Here is a 23,053-nt window from a genome sequence, read left to right as displayed (position 1 = left end):
CAAACCAAATAAATAACAGGAAAACTTGAGGTTGAAATCATCAACTATACATAGTAATGTCTTAATAAACATCAAACGCATAATAATTTGCATAATCTCAAATGATTCACACGTTCTACAAATACTTTTAGGCCATTTTGTGAAAGCCAATAAGCATTTTCTTAATGCCAATATGTTCTATCACCACTCTATGATTCTAAACAGCTTCTCAAACAAGAAGGTACTTTATCTCAATGTGTACACTTATTGAGCATTCGGTGTTAGAGACAAACTACCGCAACAAAATCACAAAAGATCCGTATCAACCTCTCAATTTTCGGATCGACCTTTAGATCCTTGAGAAAATATTAGAAACCATGCCTGAGAGATAGTCTCATGGCACACACCACTACTTCTATTTCCAAATTGGAAGAAACAATCTATTACAACCAAGTTAGGGTGGAATGATTGAGTGATCTAACTGATCACACAAGCCTCTTATTTATAATAAGCAAAGTAGAGTCATAATAGGAGTACACGTCATAACCCAATTATAAGTATACTCCCATCCAGTTGCCCTGCTCTAAATAGGGTCGGGGGATAGAGAAAAACCCCATTGTGTCCCCTCCAACACACTTAACCCATATTCTAACACCCCCCCTCAAGTTAGTGCATAGATATCACACATTCCCAACTTGATTAAGCAAGAATGAAACATCTTCCCAACTAAGCCCTTAGTGAATACATCATTTAATTGATTTCAGACTTCACAAAAGGGAACATAGATCAAGCCACCATGCATATCCAGTTTCTCTTTGATGAAATGTTTGTCTATCTCCACATGTTTGGTATGATCATGTTGTATTGGATTATAGGTAATATTGATAGCAGCCTTGTTATCACAATAGAGCATCATAGGAAGACAAACAAGCACACTGATATCATCTAAGAATGCGTAACCACAACAACTCACAAATTCCTTGTGCCATATCACAAAACTCTACTTCAACACTAGATCTAGCCATTATATTCTGTTTCTTGTTGCGCCAAATGACAAGATTCTCATCCACGAAAGGTACAATAACTTGAGATGGACTTTCTATCCGGAGATCCAACCCACTCAACATATGTATAAGCTTCAACTCTGAGATGATTATGAAGAGATAAAAGAATCTCTTTTCCTAGAGCAGACTTCAAGTACCTCAGAATACGTAGGATTGCTTCCATATGGGAGAAATATAGATCATGCATAAACTAACTCACTAAACTAACAATCACAACAATATTAAGCCGAGTATGGAAGAGATAGATCAATTTGCCTACCGACTGTTGGTAACGTCTTTTGTCAACAAATTCACTCTCCTTTTCCTAGAGTCGTGTACTAGCTTCCATAAGTATATCAGAAGGATGACAGCCCAATAAACCAATCTCTGACAATAGATCAAGGATATACTTCCTCTGGGATAAAAAGATGCCTTGAGAAAATCGAGCAACTTCAATTCTAAAAAAGTACTTTAACATCCCAAAATCCTTTATTTCAAGCTGACATTTTTTTATTGTGTTGAGATTGATCACCTCAACTACATAACTTTGCATTATTCTTTTTGTGGAATTTTTTCAGATAATGTTACTATTCAAACACAAAAAATGACTTTGTGTAAAGTTTTCATTTAATTGATCGTAAGTCATTAAAATTGGGATGTGGTCTAATTAGTAAATTTTCAATTTACCGAATGAATCGATTTTCCCTTCACCCATGTTCATTGTTTCTAAGAATCAAGATTTGGATGGATGAATCGACTACTGATATCGATTTTACCAATCCTAATCTTCACTGCCTAGATTGGAATCGAATCAGCCTATTGGATAAGAGTCCCATTCTACGGAGAATACGTATCGGATTCTCTGGAGCCCGATCCACAGAAAAACGGATCGGCCGAATCGAGTTTATTATTGTCAGGGGCCATTTTTGCAGGGGAGGGTTTCTTGATTATTTCTCTCAGTTAACTCAATCTCGCAGAAAAGAGAAGAGGTCCTGTGGTTTTCAGCCTCTGAGTTGGTTCTTCGTTCTTCCCCAAATTGAAAGGAATAAAAGGTAAACTAGAACACTAAATCTACTCTTTTTTGCGATGTTTTGCATGAAATCCACTCTTGGGCTTCGTTTTTCTTCCTTTTTGGAGAAATATCTTCAATCTCCTTTGGTGTCCTCTCTGTTGCTTTCCCTGCCTGAAAATAAACCAATGAAAAGTTAGACAGGGATGGATGGAAGGATCGTCTTCTCCTTAGTCACAGACCCACAAGAACTACATATGTTTAACGAACAAATCCATCAGTTTGCAGCAAAAGAGCAAAAGTTCAAAATTGGAGCAAAATCTGCTCAAACTGTTTGGTCCGAATTTCTTAATTATGATATTTCTATTCTTCTTGATTTTGACAAAATATTTGCAAATTTTTTTTTTTGGTGACAATTCTTCAAATTACGATCCCATTTCTTGTTTGAATCGGCCGATTCATTTCGTGATTGATTCGGTATCGGATCGGTGTAATTTTCTATGTCGTTGGTTCCATCTGGTGAGTGATGTTCATCACACCATTGTCTACACATGGTATCCCACTAACCCACCTGTCTTATGATAGTGAATAAGTGGAGAGAGGATTATAAAAGCTCTGCATTTCCTCTTGAATGAAGAAAGGGATGCTTTTATTACCTATTAAGAGTTTAAGACTATTTATCTTCATATTTCAATATTTTATTGATAGATATTCCTAGTCAGATTCTCCATTGTTCATTTAAGTTGATTATTTAGGTATTTTACTTCTAATGTCTTAGTTTTAGTTTCAAGTAGAAGGGCATATGCTTGGGATGGCCTCTCCTTTCAAGGTCAGTGGAGGACTGTGATGCACCATTGGATATGTCAACTTCATCCTTTTCCTTTGGTTCAAAAGCAAATGTATGCTGGGGATGGACCTTTGTTTTACTTGGTTCTATCTCCTTTTTGAGTTTCTTTTTTTCTGCTATTCTATCCAAGCTCCTTCCACAATCTGAAAATCGGATTATATCAGCCATTCAGAATGACAGGTATTAATTTATTTGCATTCATTTTATCACTGTCCAGAACTACGAATACTAGTATTAAAGCTTGTTTATGCTTTTTTTATATTTCAGCAGACATTACTAATTTTCCATTAAAAAATGATTTCTTCCGTTCATCCGTTGTCACTTATCAGCTTTATGATGATTATCTTAGCCTATTTATTTGTGGTACTCTGTCCTTATTATGGAGGTTGAAAAGTTATGATTAACTGATTATGCTGTAAATGCAAAGGGTTTTAGTGCACTTGGATGGGATGATGCAACAAGTTAATGAAGCTGGAGGTATTGGCCAGGTCAAAACAATATATTAACATAATCCATTCTACAATTTGATACTGTTGGGTTCGTAGGTGTCAATATGAAGTTATTAAATATGTTGAGTCTCAATTTATAGGGATCATATTGTGTCCAACTTGCCAGTGGAATCTGATCTTCAGCTTGCCAAACTAGCTCCAGAATGGATAATCACCACATCATTGGATATCTAAACTGTCCCCCCCCCCCCCCCCCACACCCCCCCCCCCCCAAAAAAAAAAAAAAACCCTATGGGGCAGAGAAACTAGTCTTAGATCAGTTTAAGACTTAGAAACTAAGTCTAAAGCTGAATATATCAAGTCTTGTTAGCTGCAACTACTTACTCTCCCCACTCTTTTAAAAGGAATGATAATGAAGGAAACTGTCTCCAACGTTCAGACCACTTGCCCACTTTGTAGACTTACAAAATTACTCCCTCAAACTACTTTTGAAACAATAGCTGATCTTGTTTATTTGCTTTTATGATATTCCCATACTTCCAAGCAATGACGGCCTTATCTCATCATCTTTGCCAATATCCACCATCTAATTGTATCCCACTTGGTGGAAGGCCTGCTTGTCATGGTCAAAGGACTATTTTCGCATTGGTGTGAGGGAAGCATAGGTTTCAAACCTAATGTAGGACTAGATTGGACACCCAACTAGACACAAAACTGCAGGAACTTTTAGATCAAAGAACAACCAAACCTAGCAACAAACATATAGCAGAAAATCAGACTTCAACAACAAACTAGAATTGACAATCGATCTTAATGAATAGTAACACAGAATCGAAATAAATCAACAGCAGTCTTACGACTAAACCAGGAATTTAATGACAATATAAGATCTCCATTAGGTTCAGATCAACAGATGCTAACAGTCTTGAAATTCAAAGCAACACAGAACAGAAATCAGAACTCAAATCTGGACCGCAGGTTCTGAAATCTGGTAATCGATCCTAACACTTCAAGAACTTCAACAGAGCAGTATTAAGGAACTAATAAGCACACCTAATTAATGATTATAAGTCTCAGTTCATTGGAGAACAAAGGCAGCAGTCAATCTTCAACATAGATTTAAAAACAGAAATCAAATTCTGGGTAGAGAACCTATCGGCCAGAATTATAAGAACCCAGAAAACAGACCAGAAAATGGTCTGATTAGCACCAAACTGGGATCGAGTTCCCTTCTGGTTCAGCCTAACACTTGATCAAAATCTCAGGACCATCAGGTGGTCAAAACTTCCCAAACAGAAGAGGCCAACAGTGAAGAAGAACAGAGAATGCAATCCAGAGTTTTTGCAGAATGTTTAGAGCACTTACTTGAATTGCTGGAGAAGAGAATCCAATAAGAAAACCAGATAACAAAAAGACCCACTTGGACTTCTCGCCATAGAGTATCAATTGGATCACACACCAATCCCTAACCCTTGATCAAACACAAAGGTACAGCCATGGAGAAAACCCAGTGGCAGCAGCATGAAGCCTTTTTTTTTTTTTTTAATTGTCATAATCGTTGCCTGCAGTAGCAGCCCTACTTTATTTGTAATGATGGGATGTTAGATTACAAAGAATAGAAGATCAAAGCTTCTAAATATTGACTGACTAAACTACTAACATGTAGTTACTAAAATTAGAAAATTGTAATCTAAAGAAATTAGAAACTAACTTAAACAGAAATTAGAAACTAACAATGACTTGAAATTAGAATCTAATTTGGGACTGAAAAATAGGAACTAGTAACTAATTAGTAACCCCATCAGCAGCCTAAATCGTGGGCTGACTTGGACCAGATCTGGTCGACCCAGTCAGCCACTTGGATCGACCTTGGTCTTAGTTCTTCTCTTGTAGACCCTTGTCGGTACTGCGTTAGCTCTCCCCGGCTTGAAAACATTCGACTTCGACCAATGGATAAGGGACATGTAGTGCTCATACAAGTCGGGATCAAGCCTCTTGAAATCATCAGCATGAATCCAAGTACAATCACTATGGGGACGACCTTTCCACTTGACAAGAAAAATGTGATAACCAGTGCCACGACGGGAGGTCTTGTAATTATCATCCAAGACGTCTTCAATAACTTCAGAAGTAGATGGCTTCAGTTGGGATAACTTCAACATTTGCTCCGTGTCTCCATCATCCGAATGATGCCCAACATAAAGGTGAAGATCAGCCACATTAAACACGTTGCTTATGGTCATGTCATCAAGCAACTCAAGCACATAAGCATTAGGACCTATACGTTTTAGCACCTTGTAGGGACCCATCTTCCGTGGATGTTACTTGGTATTGACACCCGTCTGAAACCATTCAGGATTTACTCGAATCATCACCATGTCCCCGGGTTTGAACTCTACATAATGCCGATGACGATCAACAGAAGCCTTATACACCTCATTGTTTAAGGAAATACATTGTTGGACGTTGGTATACACCTCAGTGATATGACGCAAGAACTTATTAGCCTCAATACTAACTCGAGCTTCGGGTGGAAGTGACATAAGATCAATAGGCCACTTAGGCTGAACTCCAAGCAAGATCTCAAAAGGAGTACGACCCGTTGTCCTATTCACTGAGCTGTTGTAGGTAAATTCTACAATGCCAAGAATAGAATGCCATATCTTTTCATAATCTCGAACCAAACACCTCAACAAATTTCCCAAGCTACGGTTCACCACCTCTGTATGTCCGTCCGTCCGTCTGTAGATGAAATGCAGTTGAGAAATTCAACTTTGTATTTGTCTTCAACCACAATGTCTTCCAAAAATAACTCATGAACTTAACATCACGGTCAGACACAATACTAGTTGGCAACCCATGTAGTCGCACTACTTTCTTGAAGAATAGCTTTGCAACTTGATAAGCATCAAAAGTCTTTCCACAATGTATGAAATGAGCCATCTTAGAGAAACGATCTACAATTACCATAATGGAATCATATCGCTCTCTAGTAGGGGGTAGTCCAAGAACAAAATCCATGTTAACATCAAGCCACGGTGCATGAGGAACAAATAATTGAGAGTATAAACATGTGTTCTGTTTTTCCCATTTTACCAACTGACATACTCGGCATCTCTTGATCACATGATCGACATACTTTGCAATGCATGACCAATAATATCAATCAGTCACTTGTGCAAGAGTTTTATCTTTCCCAAAATATCCTCCTATCCTCCTTCATGTAACTCTGGTATGATGTGATGACGTAAGGAAGAGTTTGGGATACAAAGCCGTGTGCCAAAGAACAAGTACCCATCATGAATAGAGTACTTTAGGTGTTGTCCACTCTGTTGTAACTCCATAAAAACAGTGTTGAAATCAGAATCAGATGCTTACTCACCTCGTATCTGATCAATGCTATAACATGTGCTGAAAATGTGTTGAGTGTGAACAATTTCTGGCTAAGTGCATTAGCCACTGTACTCTCTTTTCCCGCCTTGTACTTCATAGTAAATATGAACTCCTACAAGTAAGCTACCCATTTGGCATGCCTGTGTCTAATCGACTTTTGTGAGTAAAGGTGCTTCAAAGCCTCGTGATCAATGTATAAAATGAACTCTTTACCAATGAGGTAGTGTCTCCAATGGCGTAGCACTTAGACAACTGCATATAACTCTAAATCATAAGTCGAATAGCACTTCTTGGCCTCATTCAATTTCTCACTATAGAAAGCGATAGGGTGTTCTCCTTGCATTATCACTTCTCCTTGCCCAACATGTGAAGCATCTGTAGCTACCTCAAATACTTTGTCAAAATCTGGTAGGCGTAGGATGGGGGCCTTTGCCATCTTCCTCTTCACAAGAGCGAAGGCTTTGGTCACTACAGCTATCCATTCGAACTTTCCTTTACTCGACTTCATACATTCAATGATGAGTGCCATAACTGCATTGAAATTCCGAATAAACCTCCTATAGAAGGAAGCCGAGCCATGGAAACTACGGACTTCTGTTAGTGTCTTAGGTGTGGGCCAATCAATGATGCTCTTGATCTTCTCTGGATCAGCTTCAACCTTGGGCAGCATAAAGGAACACTTCATAAGGTTAATGGATAACTTCTCAGCTCGGAGTACTCTCAAAACTTGCCTCAAGTGATCCATATGCTTTTCTTGGCTCTTACTGTATATTAGAATATCATCAAAATAAACAACCAAAAAGTGACCAATAAAAGGACGAAGGACCTGTGTCATAACCCTCGTAAAGGTGCTAGGTGCTAGGTGCTAGGTGCATTCGTCAGACCGAAAGGCATAACTTTCCACTCATATAAGCCATCCTTGGTCTTAAAGGCAGTCTTCCACTCATCTCTGGAACGGATGCGAATCTGATGATAGCCATTCCTCAGATCTAACTTGGAAAAGACCTTTTCCCCGGACAGCATATCTAACATATCATCTAGTCGTGGTATAGGGAACTTATACTTGACTGTTATCTTGTTGATAGCACGGCTGTCCACACACATACGCCAAGAACCATCCTTCTTCGGCGTGAGTAAAGCTGGTACTGCACAAGGACTTAAGCTTTCCTCAATAAAACACTTCTGTAATAACCCATCTACTTGCCGTTTTAGCTCGGCATGCTCAGTAGGACTAAGTTTCTAAGCGGGAAGGTTGGGTAAAACCGAACCAGGTACGAAATCAATAGCATGTTGTATGTCGCGTATGGGAGGTACCTCATCTGGGAGATCAGGGACTAAGTCAGAAAAATCAGAGAGGAGCTCTCTGATAGGTGCATTATGTGTTACCTCAGGTTGGGGAGTGACTTCCCTAGTAACAAGAGCCATAACCATTCCAGTCTCATGACTTGTGCGTAAGAACTATTTGCGGGGAATAGCTAGCAGCTCCTTTGTGGGCATAACTACTACCTTCTTCTCAATGTCAATGTCGTTCTGATTTGACCTTAGGGATCTCTTTCGCCGTATTTCAGCCGGCACATTTACTAGGTAGAAAGTCGTAGGAACACCCTTCCATTTGAAAGTACAGAGATTTTTCTTCCCTCCAACCATGGCATCATTGTCATACATCCAGGGACGACCAAGCTAGACATCTGTGAGTTTCATTGAGATCATTGACAGCTGATGCAGTACCGACTAGGGTCTACAAGAGAAGAACCAAGATCAAGGTCGACCCAAGTGGCTGAGTGGGTCGACCAGATCTGGTCCAAGTCAGCCCATGATTTGGGCTGCTGATGGGATTACTAATTAGTTATTTAGTTTATATTTTTCAGTCCTAAATTAGTTTCTAATTTCAAGTCATTGTTAGTTTCTAATTTCTGTTTAAGTTAGTTTCTAATTTATTTAGATTACAATTTTCTAATTTTAGTAACTACATGTTAGTAGTTTAGTCAGTCAATATTTAGAAGCTTTGATCTTCTATTCTTTGTAATCTAACACCCCACCATTATAAATAAAATAGGGATGCTACTGCAGCCCACGATTTTGACAATTAAAAAAAAAAAGGCTTCATGTTGCTGCGCTGGGTTTTCTCCATGGCTATACCTTTGTGTTTGATCAAGGGTTAGGGATTGGTGTGTGATCCGATTGATACTCTGCGGCGAGAAGTCCGGGTGGGTCTCTTTGTTATCTGGTTTTCTTATTGGATTCTCTTCTCCAGCAGTTTAGGTAAGTGCTCTAAACATTCTGCAGAAATTCTGGATTGCATTCTCTGTTCTTCTTCACTGTCGCCCTCTTCTGTTTGGGAAGTTTTGACCACCTGATGGTCCTAAGATTTTGATCAAGTGTTAGGTTGAACCATAATGGAACTCGATCCTAGTTTGGGGCTGATCAGACCATTTTCTGGGTTCTTATAATTCTGGCCGATAGGTTCTCTGCCCAAAATTTGATTTCTGTTTTTAATCTGTGTTGAAGATTGACAGCTGCCTTTGTTCTCCAGTGGGCTGGGACTTATAATCATTAATTAGGTGTGCTTATTAGTTCCTTAATACTGCTTTGTTGAAGTTCCTGAAGTGTTAGGATCGATTACCAGATTTCAGAACCTGCTGTCTAAATTTGAGTTCTGATTTCTGTTCTGTGTTGTTGTGAATTTTTGGACTGTTGGCATCTGTTGATTTGAACCTAATTGCCATTAAATTCCTGGCTTAGTCCTAAGACTACTACTGATTTATTTCGATTCTGTGTTACTGTTCATTGAGATCGATTGTTAATTCTGGTTTGTTGTTGAAGTCTGATTTTCTGCTATATGTTTGCTGTTGGGTTTGGTTGTTCTTTGATCTAAAAGTTCCTGCACTTTTGGGCCTAGTTGGGTGTCCAATCTAGTCCTACATTGAGTCGTATCAGAGCATGGCTAAGAACAACACCCCCACCTTAGCCTCTATTATGGAGATGCTACAAAATATGAGGGCTGAACAGGAAGCTAAGTTGAATGAATTGAAGACTGAATTGAATACAAGGTTGTTGGTTGTCAAGACCCCAGCACAATAGCCTACCAGGGAATCACAAACAACACCCAAAGTGGAAGCATCATTGAATGTAGCTACTCAGTTGGCTAACAGGAGAGAAAACCCTAATCTAAGACCACCACAGAGGGTTCCTATAGTACAACCTACTTTTGAAGAACATGTAAGGGGTTACTTTGAGACGGAACGTCCTGCATATCAGAGGTACTCTGGAGATTCTTAGAAGGTCAAGCTTGATCTGAAGGAGTTTGATGGTAGACATGATCCCCAATTGTTCTATGATTGGGTAGCTTCTATGGATGATTATTTTGATTATTATGACCTGCCTGAGGAACGGAAGATGAAACTAGCTTGTGTAAAGCTAGTTGAGGCTGCTTGTGATTGGTGGAGAATCTATGAACTAGAGTTGGAAGACTGTGGTAGAGAACCTACTACTTGGGAAGAGATGAAGCAAGAACTGTTTGGTAAGTACTTGCTATGTAATTTTAAAGCTCGCATACAAGACTAACTGAACTCTCTTCGTCAAGGAAATATGATTGTTGCGGAATACGTGAATAAATTTGATACCCCTTATTCTCACACAGGCATTAGGGAGAGTGAAAGGCAATTACTTTCTTGGTTTCCACTGGGATTGCGAGCTGACATTAATAGAGGAATTGGTGTTGCTAATGTGTATATAGTGAGATTACTTTGACAAGGCTCTTCGAGAGGAGGAACTCATAGCAGAGGCAGGTAGAAGGTTTGGTCATCAAGCTGGGGAGGTCAAGAAAAAAATTGTAGCCACTAAACCTAACACTTCAGCACCCCCAAGAGCCACAACTCCTCTAGGTGAAGTAAAGATACCTCTATTCAAATCAAAAGAACTTGAAGTTAAGGTTCATATTAAAAAGATAATTCTTAAAGCTTCAAAGACAGAAGGTTAAGAGACAAAAGATTCCATGGAAGAGTTCTACATTGAAGATTGCATAGTATACAAGACTGAAGCCGTGGACGATGATGTAGTGGTTGAAAGCACTCCACAACAAGTCTTTGAGACTCATGATGAGAAGGAAGAGCTTGTTTCTCCAATCCTTGATGAGAATGTTACCAACGTTGATGACTCTATGCATACAACATTCACAATTGGTATCGATTCAAAGGTCGAACATACAGAGTTTGTTATGCCATCATGGTTCTTCGAAGAAAAAACTCCACGCCTTGAAGATTACATTCCACAAGTTTACAAGCAATCAGAATTTTGTTTGGGAATGGTCAAAGCTACTACTCACATGTTGTTTCCCCCTCATCATTGCAAAATTCGGGGACGAATTTTTTCAAAGATGGGGAGAGTTGATGCAGATTAGTTTCCTAAATAGGCTTGTTTTATTAGAAATAAGCCTAGGGTTGGGTTCCATACATGTTGGGCCTTTGATCCCATATGTTTTGAGTGTAATAGACAATTTTTATGTGTCTAAAAGGGGGGCTCTAAGATTGAGTACGGGATTACTAGTTAATTTCTTTTTTTCATTAGTTTCCTTTTTTGTTGGGTTTGATTTGAGTTATATTTGTTTCCTTAGGAGTCAAGTTATTAATTAAGTCATTAGTAATTAGTTTCCTTTTTCAACTAGTTTCTAATTTCAGTTTTTAGTAACTATTGTATTAGGAGAATATTTGGTTTCCTTTTTGAGGAACCTTCTATTTTGTAATTCCCTCCCCCATTGACATTATAAATAAAAAAGAGGAGGTTCTTAAAAGCCTAGAATGATTTTGATAAAAAAATAATGGTTGTTGCTATTGTCTTCTTCATGAAGAGTTGTCTTATGTTTGATTAAGGCTGAAGGAATTGGTGTTTGATCCAATGGACTCCTTGCGGCGTGAAGTCCAGGAGGTCTACTTCAAGTATTATTCTCTTAAGTTTTTATATCTCTTTCAAGACTTATTAGGGATGCAAAACCAGGTATATAATTTATCACTCTATTGCCCAGAAAATTCTGCAAAACAGAGCATCCGCCCCTGCTGGAATGACTAGATCTGAGTATCCGATTGATGCAGTTTTTTGATCAAAGGTTCCTCCCCATACCAGTGAGGATCGACCCAAATATTGGCTGATTCTGCTCAGCCATTGATGAGATATTAGAAATCTCCAGATTTTCGTCTTTTAGTGAACTGAAGTTTCTAGTTTTTGGATTCTGGTTCTGCTGGTTTGAATATTGTTTTCTAGACTGCTGTTCTTAATATTCTGTTAACTTAAATCTGAATGGACTCTATCTGTTCCTGGTTTAGTCCAAAGAATCATTGTTGGATTGGACTCTGCTGTTATTCTCTTGAGATCGATAACCTGCTGTATTGCTGAGTATCTGTTCTGATTTCTGAAGACTAGCACTTTAATAGTCCCTGGATTAGTTCTAAACTGCTACTGGTTTGTTTAATCCCTGTGTTGCTGTTCTGTGGGTTCAGTACTGTTTCTGGGTTGTTGCTGAATTTAATTTCTGATACATGGTTGGGGTTGGTTTTGGTTGTTCTCTGTTTTAAAAGTTTCTGCAGTTTTGGGTCTGGTTTGGTTGTCAAATCTAGTCCTACATTAAAACCAGTTCTAGTTTAGACGCGATTTCGTTTTGGAACGGTAAGACCCTGAACCATCAGAGCTGGAGGGATACAATCGACATATCTTTTTAAGAAGGATGTAAGCTTGCGTACAAAAATCCTAGACCCTGAAGTAGTAGGACCCTCATGCACTGGGTTGCTCTTTTTTTTTTTTTTTTTTTATTATTAATATCCTCACATCATCTTGACCATAAATATGGTCTAATTACTCAGATTCTGTATAATTTCCTTCAACAGAAAAGAGTTTATTTTCTTATGGAAGGATATTGAATAGTTTAATGTCATGCTATACCTGTAGGGAATCCTTAATTTGATTGAGCAAAATCAAATCCTCTCTTTACTGAAGATATGATTTGGGTCAACATTATTCTCGAAGTGATTATTTGATTTTTGTGTGTTCTATAATAAATTTCAGAAGCCTGATTATCCTCTGCTTAGGTTGTTGCATCTGCATCGTATACCCTTTTGTCAGTGTTCTACTTTGGGTGATGGGAATGGTTGATTACTTGACCCTCATGGTACTTGGTAAAAATTGCAGATTGTGCATATCTTCTTTATTTGCTTCAAATAATTGATTGGCTTTTCCCCTTTCACCTAATACATGAGAATCTTGAGAAAACTATCCTTTCTTTGCTGATTGCTACAAGTGGGGTAGGTCTTTGGTCTTAAATATGCTTCTTAACTGTCATCACTTGTATGCTCAAAGGATTTTCTCTTGAAAGAATAAACATCACGCCTGTTTGAAAAAGTTCAATAAAACCTGTTTTTTATGCACTGAGTTTCAACATGTTATGTGGTTTCTCAAAATGCTCTTCATAGTAAGACTATCCACAACCTGATGCCAACAGAACCGCTGAAGGTAATAACTAGAGATTACCATTGTTTATTTCTTTATTTCATCCACAAATTACTTGGATGATTGATTCAAAAGTTATGTGGTACACAGTGTTCTTGCTTAAGGCTTTGAATCGTGTTCCATTTTATTAGATTATTGGATGTGATTCTAAGGTTGACTTTGTATTTGTCATATTTTATTTTCTTTTGGAAAATAATATACTGTTTTTTAATGATTAATTTTGTATATCCTGAATGGTGCTTTGATGGCAAAGTAGAACCCTTTTCTTTTCTTTCTTTAGAGGGGTCGGGGTGATGCATAATTTCAGCAAGAAGAGAAGATGGGCCTGTTTTTTTTTTGGTTCAGTTTCTTGGTTCAAACTAAACCTTTGGTTCAAGATTGGGTCAAGTTAAGTTTAATTTGAATACCCAATGGGTTATATGGGCCATTGGCTTGAGTTTTCTATTGTAATGGGGCCATTCTGTAAGCCCAAATATTTCAAGGCCTTTACGGGATTAGTATTAGTTTCTATGTTAGTAAGTAGTTTAAAATCCTTCTCCATTGCTCTAGGCTGCCAGGGCAAATGACCAGGTTCGAGTCCTAAGAGCGGGCACTTTGCGGAAAATTGCCGAAGGTTAAGAGTTAGGACCGACTTCCAACTCACCCCTCCCAGGACCCCACATAAGCTGGACTAGCACTGGGTAATGGCCCTTTTTAGTCCAGAAGCCTTATATTTTTGTTTTATCTAGAACTCTCTTTGTGCACAGAGATTTACTATTTTCTTGTATTGTTGCAAGGTTATAAATGGAGTATGGGATCATACTACCCCCATGATTTTGGACAAAAAAATAGCTCTTTTCTTGTGATTTTCTGTGTGATGCAGGATTGCTCTTGTGAGAAACAATGGCGACTTTGGTGGGATTCCAAGACGAGTGGTGAGGTGCTGGTCAAGTTCTAGGTGGGATGCCTAGTCCATATCTGCCCCTTCTTACTCTATCTTCTTCTCCTTTCTTTTCCAAAAGTCAGTTTCCGTCTCTTATTCATACACAGTGTCTACCAACTCTACCCTTCAATTCTGATTTCTATGATAGTATTCTGCTGTTGCTGAGGTTCTGCCTTCATGTTAGTTTTCTCTTCAATTCTGTTTATGATTCTTCACTTTCTATTCTGTCCACTGATTTCAGTTGAACTTACTCAGTTTCAGATCTTATCTTAGTGCTGGAAAAGCCATCACGTTAGTCCGCTAATACCCATGTCTATTGAAAGTTCAATGCCCTCTTCGATGTCCTGTGGCAGCAAAATACTAGCCTTTGTTTCTATTTTCTGCTAGTTTCTAATCATGAACTCACTAACTTCTTGTCGTCATTAGATACTGAAAGTTCAATCTCAGTTTCTACTTATTCTTGGAAGTTACTTGCTATTTTGATCTAGTTTCTGTTTTCCATGAAGTTAACTAAATCTGAGTGCTGTTTCAGCACTGTTACTGATTTCATACGCTGCTGTTTATTCTGAATCTGACCCTTGGATTACCCTCCCATGGACTGGAGGACTCATAACAAAAGACCCTTTCTTCCTCACGATAGAAGGAAGAAGCCAGCAGAGCTGTAGAAGAGAACGCTTACGGTAACATTAGCCCTCACCAAACACTACAAATCAATGATGGATTTAGAGTTAAGATTGCAATCTCCAACCCCAGGACAACAACTCGATATGTGAGACTTAGATGAGTTCTAGTGAACACTACGCATCCCAGATGTACTGCCTCTTGCAGGGAACAGGGAGGGGGTAATAGTAACAAGGGAAGAAGGAGGTGTTGCAGGGGAAGGGAGAAGAAGAAGACCACCGGCCTCACACCACACTTACAACTGTGAGATTCCAACCCAACCTTTTGATATATTCAATTCTGTCCAATGAATTGGGTATCAAGCATATTTATGAACGAAATTGAAAATAACCCATTTTAAATGAAATCAAACTCTGAAATTAAAAACAGAATAGAATTCTAGCGTAAGTGAAGGATTATAATATAAATCCAAACAAGTAAATAAATAATGTTGAATGGGGTGATGACTTGTGTCTAATTTGACATCAGTCCTCTTTATTTATAACAATGGAGAGAAGGTTCTAGAGATTTACAAAGACCATTAAACCCCTTAGGGTCCGTTTGGTAACTGACACTTTCTTTAAAACCTATGAAACCCATTATTACAACACTCCCTTTCAAGTTGGTGCGTAGATATCACATATGTCCAACTTGCAGATAATAGGATGAAACATCTTACTACTAAGACCTTTAGTAAATACATCAGCTAGTTGTTCATTACTGGTAACAAAAGGCATAATGATAAGGCCCATATCCAGCTTCTCTTTGATGATGTGTCGATTGATCTCCACATGCTTGGTTTGATCATGCTGGACAGGGTTGTGAGTAATGCTAATGGCAGATTTGTTGTCACAAAAGAGCTTCATAGGAAGGGTAGCAGGAACAATCAAATCAGTGAGAAGGCCATGAAGCCATAGGAGCTCACAAATGCCATATACCATAGCACATAACTCTGCTTCAGCACTTAAACTGGCAACCACGGCTTGCTTCTTGCTACGCCATGTAACAAGATTACCATCAACAAAGGTGCAATAACCAGTAGTAAACCTGCGGTCATCAGGGGAACCTGCCCAATCCGCATATGTGAAGGCCTCCACCCTACGGTGATCATGAGGAGAAAAAAGGATGCCACGTCCTTGGGTAGATTTCAAGTATCGGAGAATACGTAGCACAACTTCCATGTGAGTCGACTAGGGATCATGCATGTACTGACTAACTAGGTTGAGGGCAAATGCTATGACAGGACGTGTATGAGAGAGATAGATTAACCGCCCCACTAATCTCTGATATCTCCCCTTATCTACTAGATCACCTTCCTTGCTACTCAGGTGACCATTAGCTTCAATAGGAGTGTATGCCGGCTTACACCCCAACATACCTGTCTCAGAGAGAAGATTAAGCACATACTTTCACCGAGACAAGTAGATCCCATGAGAAGACTTGGCAACTTCAATGTCGAGGAAGTAATGAAGTTGTCATAGGTCTTTGATCTCGAATTCCTCACTCAAGTATCTCTTGAGGCGAGAGATTTCTGCCAGATCATCACTAGTAATAACAATACCATCTACATAGACTATTAGGATAGTAATTTTTTCACTAAATCTCTTGATGAACAGAGTGTGGTCGGCATTGCTTTGAGAGTAACTTGTAGCAACTATAGCCTTATGGAAACATCCGAACAAAGCACGAGGGGATTGCTTCAGCCTATGCAGAGCATGCTTCAGCTTGCATACATTCCCTTGGGTTTTGGAGCAAGTGAACTTAGGAGGAATGTCCATATACACTTCCTCTTTAAGTTCCCCACGAAGAAAGGCATTCTTCACATCTAATTGCTGGAGATCCCAATATAAGTTGGCAGCACAAGCCAAGATAACACGAATTGTGTTCATCTTAGCAACTGGAGCAAAAGTCTCCTGGTAGTCAATCCCATAAGTCTGTGTGAAGCCTTTGGCAACAAGTCTGGCCTTGTACCCACTGTACTATCAGCCTTTTGTTTTACTGTGAAGACCCATTTGCACCCAACTGTCTTCTTTTGTGAGAGGAGACACACCAGATCCCATGTGTCATTCTTCTTCAGAGCCTACATCTCTTCAGTCATAGTTGCCTGCCATTGTGAGTCTACACTCGCTTCCTGCCAGGTATGAGGAATGGACGTAGAGGAAAGAGAAGACACAAAACTATAGTAGGAAAGAGAGAGTCATAAGAAACAGTTTTAGCAATAGGATGTAAAGTACAAGACCTAATGCCTTTACGAACGACAATAGGTAACTCAGTAGACTGATCAACAAAAGGAGGAGAATTACCAAGGTCCAAGGGGACAAGATCAGGCTCGAGAGGAGATGACTAGCATGGTAGGGTAGATGCTGGATGTGTAGTGGTTTGAGTCTGCTCTCTGCGACTATACACATGTGTCTCTGGCCGAGGCGCAGTAGGAGAAGTAGGAGTGGCACTCTCCCCCTGAAACGGGATACTAGCAGTGACAGTAATTTCAAGAGACGACGGCACATCTTCCACAATGGAAGGAGACTCCCCCTGAAGAGGTGTCATAATGTAGTATGACGCAGATTCGTGAAAGACAACATCCATAGTCACAAACCAATGCTAAGTAGGAGGATGAAAACACCAATAGCCTTTTATAAGTAGAAGAATACCCCAGAAAAATGCATCGGAGACCACGAGGATCAAACTTTTCATGAGGATGATGATCGTGAGCATAGAAAACACTATCGAATACCGTAGGAGGAACAGGAAAAGTAGCGGAACCTTGGAGAAGGTCTAGAGCGGAGCGGAAGGCATGGACCCGAGAAGGCATTCGGTTGATAAGAAATGCAACAATGAGAACTGCGTCACTCCAGTAATGGGGAGGAACATGCATCTCAAACATAAGAGAGCATACTACCTCACAAAGGTGGCAATTCTTCCACTCAACAACCCCATTCTGAGCTGGAGTATCCACACTAGTCTGATGAATCATCCCATGATCGGAAAGGTAAGCTTGAAAGGACCCTTCAAAGTATTCTCGGCCATTGTCGCTTCAAAGGATCTTAATGGTAGCACCGAATTGAGTCTGAATCATGCGGTGAAACTGCTGAAAGTAATAGAAGGTCTTGCCCTTGGTTCGCATCATATAAACCCAAGTAGTCTGAGAATGACAATCGATAAAAGAGACAAACCACCGATAACCATTGACAAACACATAGCGGGATGAACCCCAAATATTAGAATGTATCAATGAAAAAGGAATGGCACTTTTATTTCCAGAAACAGAATAAGTGATTCGAGTTTGTTTGGCCAGAACAAATGCCTCACAAAAAAACTGCCTCGAATTACAATTTTTAAAGGAAGGAAAAACTCTAGCTAAAGTTCCCAAAGGGGGATGTCCCAACCGACGATGCCATTGCAGTAACTCAGAGATGGGAGGTGACATTGAAGATGTTTGAAGAGCCTGACTAGAGACCAACGCCGAGCCATCATCAAGCAGATATAGACCACTATGTACCCTACCAGAGCCAATCGTAGCCCTTGTCACCAAATCCTGAAAAACACAATGAGACGGGAAAAAGATGGTTTTGCAATTAAGATTGGAAGTAAGACTACTAATGGACAAAAGGTTAGTGGGAAAAGAATGAACATGCAATACAGTAGAAAGAGATAAAGAGGGGGTATAGCTAACAGAGCCCTTCCCCATAATAGTGGAATAAGTCACATTAGCCAATTTGACCTTACCATTACCAGGACAAGTAGTGTACTGTGAAAAAAGAGACAAGCGGCCTGTCATATGATCAAAAGCCCCAAAGTCTATGATCCAAGGGGTAGTAGGGACTGACATAGTATGGCCACAAAAGGAGATATCTGACCCAGAAGGGGTAGAATGAGCAGAGCTTGCAGTGGCAGGTGCAGGAGAGTCTGGACGTGTTAAGAGGCGCTGGAGGGAAGTAAGCTTGTCAGATGATAGCGAGCGAGGCTACTGAGGAGCTAAGAGCAGAGTCAGAATCAGGGCTCTCAGTATGGTTGGCCTGCCCAGAAGTACCGACACGACCCTTCCCTCGCCCTTTTCCAGATGTATCAGCAGGAAGACCATGAAGCTTCTAACAATGCTCCTTGGTGTGACGCTCCTTTCCACAGTAATCGCACTTCACTGGAGTCCTAGTAGAGGAGCCACTAGACTGTGGGGTTGCACCAAGGGACTGAGTGCCAGAAGCAAGTGCAGATCTCTCAGTAGGAGTGGCAGTTTGCTGTGGAACCATAGTGGTACGTCGACTGTCCTTAAGTTGGATCACAACATAGGCTTGATCCAATGTAGGAAAGTCATACCAGCCAGAAAGTTATAGACCCTGATATTGTCCTCTCGTTTCTGAAACTTGGTGGCATCTTCAGGGGTGGAAGGAGTATACTCTTCATAGAAATCTAACTCACTCCATAGTGCCCGCAACTCATAATAGTACTGTGACAGAGTGAGCCCTCTCTGCCTCAGATCACGAACCTTCTGGCAAAGCTCAAAGACTTGAGCATCATTCCCCACCTGGGAATAGATATCCTGGACAGACTTTCAGATCTTCGCAGTGGAGTCAAGGAGGAGATAGCCACTCAAAAGCTGTGGCAACATAGAGTTGACAAGGAAGGCCATAACCAGAGAGTTGGCACACTCCCACTTGTCAATCTCAGTACCGGTGGTCAGACGCTTCGTGGTTCCAATGAGATACCCATAATAGTCACAAGACTTGATGGAGATGCAGATTGAGCGTGACCACATAAGGTAGTTTGTGTCATCAAGCTTGATAGCACAATGAGGAAAGGTAGGAAGAGCCGTGGTGTCTTCGCCAGTAGAAGCAGATGAGATGGTAGACATAGTTGCTACTCAAGGGGGCTGTGCAAATAGAAGGGACACTAGCCGAAAATAGAGAAAGCACCAAAATAAACAGAAAAGCTACAAAACCCAAAAATTGATAAAAGGTAAAACCCTGAGAAAACGATTTTGGGGATAACTCTAGAACAGAGACCTCAAATGAAAAAGTTGTCAGTACATACCACCACAAGGATAAGAGGCACCCATCGCAACAAACATCAAGACGATCGAAGTATCGAGTGGGAAAAAAGCATCCCGGCAATTAAAAAAACGTTCTCAAGGAGAAAACCCTGAAAAAATGTTGAAAAAAAGGTTCTGAGTCTCTCAGATCATTATAGAAGAGAGTATGAGAGCCCAGGGAAATGATGGGTGGAGGCTAGAAACCCTCTTGGTGGTTTAAGAAGCTCCCACCATGAGAGAGAAGCAGATGAAGAGAGATGGAGGGAGGTGTAGATGAAGGAGGCACTGGGAGAGAGAGAGAAATGAGAAAGAGGCAAAGAGATGGAGAAGAGGGAGAGCCCTTAGGGTTTCGGATCTTAAGGCTCTGATACCATGTTGAATGGGGTAATGACTTGTGTTTAATCTGAGATCAACCCTCTTTATTTATAACACTAGAGAGAAGGTTATAGAGAATTAAAAAGACCATTAAATCCCTTAGGATCCGTTTGGTAACTGACATTTTCCCTAAAACCCATAAAATCCATTATTACAATAAATAGAGGACTAATATCCTACTAAACCTAATCCCAATTCAGGCCCGATTTTCGGTCGGAACTATCAAACAAGTTTGGCCTAGTCCAACAAACTACCTGCATCAATTAGATAGCCACCAGGGGGATGTAGTTTGTACTTGGCCAAATTAAATTCAAAGTGTTCTATTTATTAATTCAGGAAGAGCCAAAACTTAATATGTTCTTCTGATTTTGAGTTTACTTGGAGCATGCCAATTAAATATGTTTAGCTCATTTGGATGAGATGAGTAGGGAGCTCTATTGGACCATCAGACTTTTAATGCTAGTATGTTATTGATCTTATGGACAGATGTCACAATATTATATGTGGAGAGTAGAGTAAAAAGAACAACCCAATGCACGAGGCTCCTGCTGCTGCAGTGTTTGGGAGCGGCGTATGTCCGCAGCCTTACCCCTTGCTTCGTAGGAGAGGTTGTTTCCAAGTGTTGAACTTGTGACCAACATGATGTGGAGACCACTGAGAATAGAGTAGAGTATAAACATCATTTGGGGCTCTAGGAGGAGTCACCTCACCTAGGACCACTGAGAATAGAGTCCATCAAAGCTATATTTCCGCTTGCAATGCAACAGCAAGTGCTTCAGTGAAATATATTCACTGATGTACAGAAAAGTCGAGGGGATATACAAGTATCAGACTGGCAGCCTCTATTTTCTTTCCTCTGCCGATTCAAATTACAGCATTCCTACAATTTAATTACTACGAAGAGATGCTTTTTTCCTATTCATAGACATCTGACAATTTTCTAGTTAAAAATCCCAATAAATCTTAAGAAATGGAAAGTAGCTAACCTAATGGACACAGTTTTTCTCTTTTCTTTGATGCCCTCAAACATGGACCTTGTCAAAATGAGTCGACCCATAAAACAAGGAGCTCTTGAAACTGTTCTATGGGTTTTTATTTTTGGGTGGAAGAAACTGTTCTGAGTAAGAACAAGAAAAAGTTTGTTTCAGTTTTGCTTTGTGTGAACCTTTTATTCCAATTTCCCTTATTGTAGGTGTTACATTATTTTAGCCCTTTTTTTAACCATAAAATTTGTATAGTCATTTCATTTCTCTCTCTCTCTCTCTCTCTCTCTCTCTCTCTCTCTCTCACACACACACACACACATTTTTTTTGTACTTCCTTTTGTGTAGCCTTTACAAATCTCTCTACATATAAATTCTGACATTTTTCTATAACAGGTACTACTGCTTTTTGGTACCTTTGACACTTCCGGTTCTCTTGATTTCAGTTTATTTCCATTGGCTTAGTATGAAACTCTTCAAGCATGCTTGATTTATTAAACTTCATTAGTTTTCAAAAGAAGAACCATATAACCCCATGGGGTAGCCGAGTTCGCAAGGGGCCTTAACTAGGAAGCGTGTGGTTCTGAGTTCAACTCCTCTTATCTCTTTGGGACCACTTACACAGTGGTGTTTAGTACTCTTCATTGCTTTTGATAAATGTTGAATGATTCTCAATTAATGCCGATATGACTTGGCCCATGCAGTCAAAACCTTATGATTATTTCAAGTTTTTGAAAATTGGAGCTCATTGGGAAAATTGTTGCAACTCATTTTGTCTCACCCTCAACCCCAGACCTCACCCCCTTCTTTTTTTTTGTATGTATAAAAAATATTTTTGGATGCTGTTGAAGTTTAACAAAATTTATGGTCTTTAACAGATGTTTCAAGGTGCATTTACAGTTACATGGTTGGTGATAGGGGTAAAGTCTAATTTCTTTGAGGTCACCATGAAGCGGACAATATTACCAGTTTGATGGGGGATTGCAATAATGGCTTAATGGGATTGATTGAATGATCAATTTGAAGTTTACATTTGTATAGGAATGTGCTTGCAGGTCTAGTGCTTCCGTATGATGTATGAGGTGAATGTGAGGCAGGATACAATACAACAACAACAAACTTAATCTTATCCCAAACTTAGTCTTATCCCAGCTTAATGGGCTCTGTTACATGGATTTGAGTAAAAACTAATAGGAGAAATGAAAGTAAAGGAAAGGGCCACAACACTCGCAAGTTCGGAAAATCTCAACTAAGTGGGGTTGACTACATGGATTCTTACCCTCCAATTGGTTCTATTCGAGGTTATACTTGGAACAAGGCGTAGGCTATGAATGTCATGTCTCTCTACTTCTATGGTCATTGTAGGCTTATCTTTGGCTCTTTACTTTGGACAAGGCGTTGGCTATGAATGTCATGTCTCTCTACTTCTATGGTCATTTTAGGTTTATCTTTGGCTTTTTTAGTTTCTTCTATAGGAATCAGATACCTCCTTACTGGGGCATCATCGGTCATTTTAGGCTTATCCTTGGTTCTTTTAGCTTCTTCAATAGGAATTAGATACCTTCTTACTAGGGCATCCTCAGTCATCCGTTGATTTCGTTTCTATTTATCTTGGGTATAGCCAAAATCTCTCCTTTGTAAAAATAAATTTTTTTTTTTTTTATTTTAAACGAGGAACTTATTTGGGTACCTTTAGCTAGCCCTTAAAAATTTATTGATAGAAGATAAATGAAGAAAATACTAGGGGACAACTTGCCTTTCCCTAAGAGTTTACTAAGCAAAATTAGAAAATAAAAGCCCAAATCTAACCCAAGTACGAAGTCAAGGGAATGATAGCTTTATAAATGGGCCACAAAAACAATCTATTTTGAT

The 23,053-nt window shown here is 39.6% G+C and overlaps 1 long non-coding RNA gene across 3 annotated transcripts; it reads left to right on the top strand.

The window, feature by feature from the left end:
- Positions 1-1,773: 1,773 nt before the first annotated feature.
- Positions 1,774-22,056, top strand: LOC122064117. Of its 3 annotated transcripts, none has more exons than XR_006135589.1 (3): positions 1,774-2,074; positions 2,810-3,058; positions 21,578-22,056. It is a non-coding gene; the product is annotated as an uncharacterized LOC122064117 (long non-coding RNA). The 3 variants fall into 3 exon arrangements; XR_006135590.1 differs by having other exon boundaries at positions 1,775-2,074; positions 2,816-3,058; XR_006135588.1 differs by having other exon boundaries at positions 1,781-2,074; positions 2,826-3,058.
- Positions 22,057-23,053: the final 997 nt, after the last annotated feature.

This window comes from Macadamia integrifolia, unplaced genomic scaffold (assembly GCF_013358625.1).
Source record: "Macadamia integrifolia cultivar HAES 741 unplaced genomic scaffold, SCU_Mint_v3 scaffold1527, whole genome shotgun sequence".
Classification (NCBI taxonomy): Eukaryota; Viridiplantae; Streptophyta; class Magnoliopsida; order Proteales; family Proteaceae; genus Macadamia; species Macadamia integrifolia.
The sequence above is the reverse complement of the archived record's forward strand: the minus strand, read 5'-3'. Positions and strand labels throughout refer to the sequence as shown.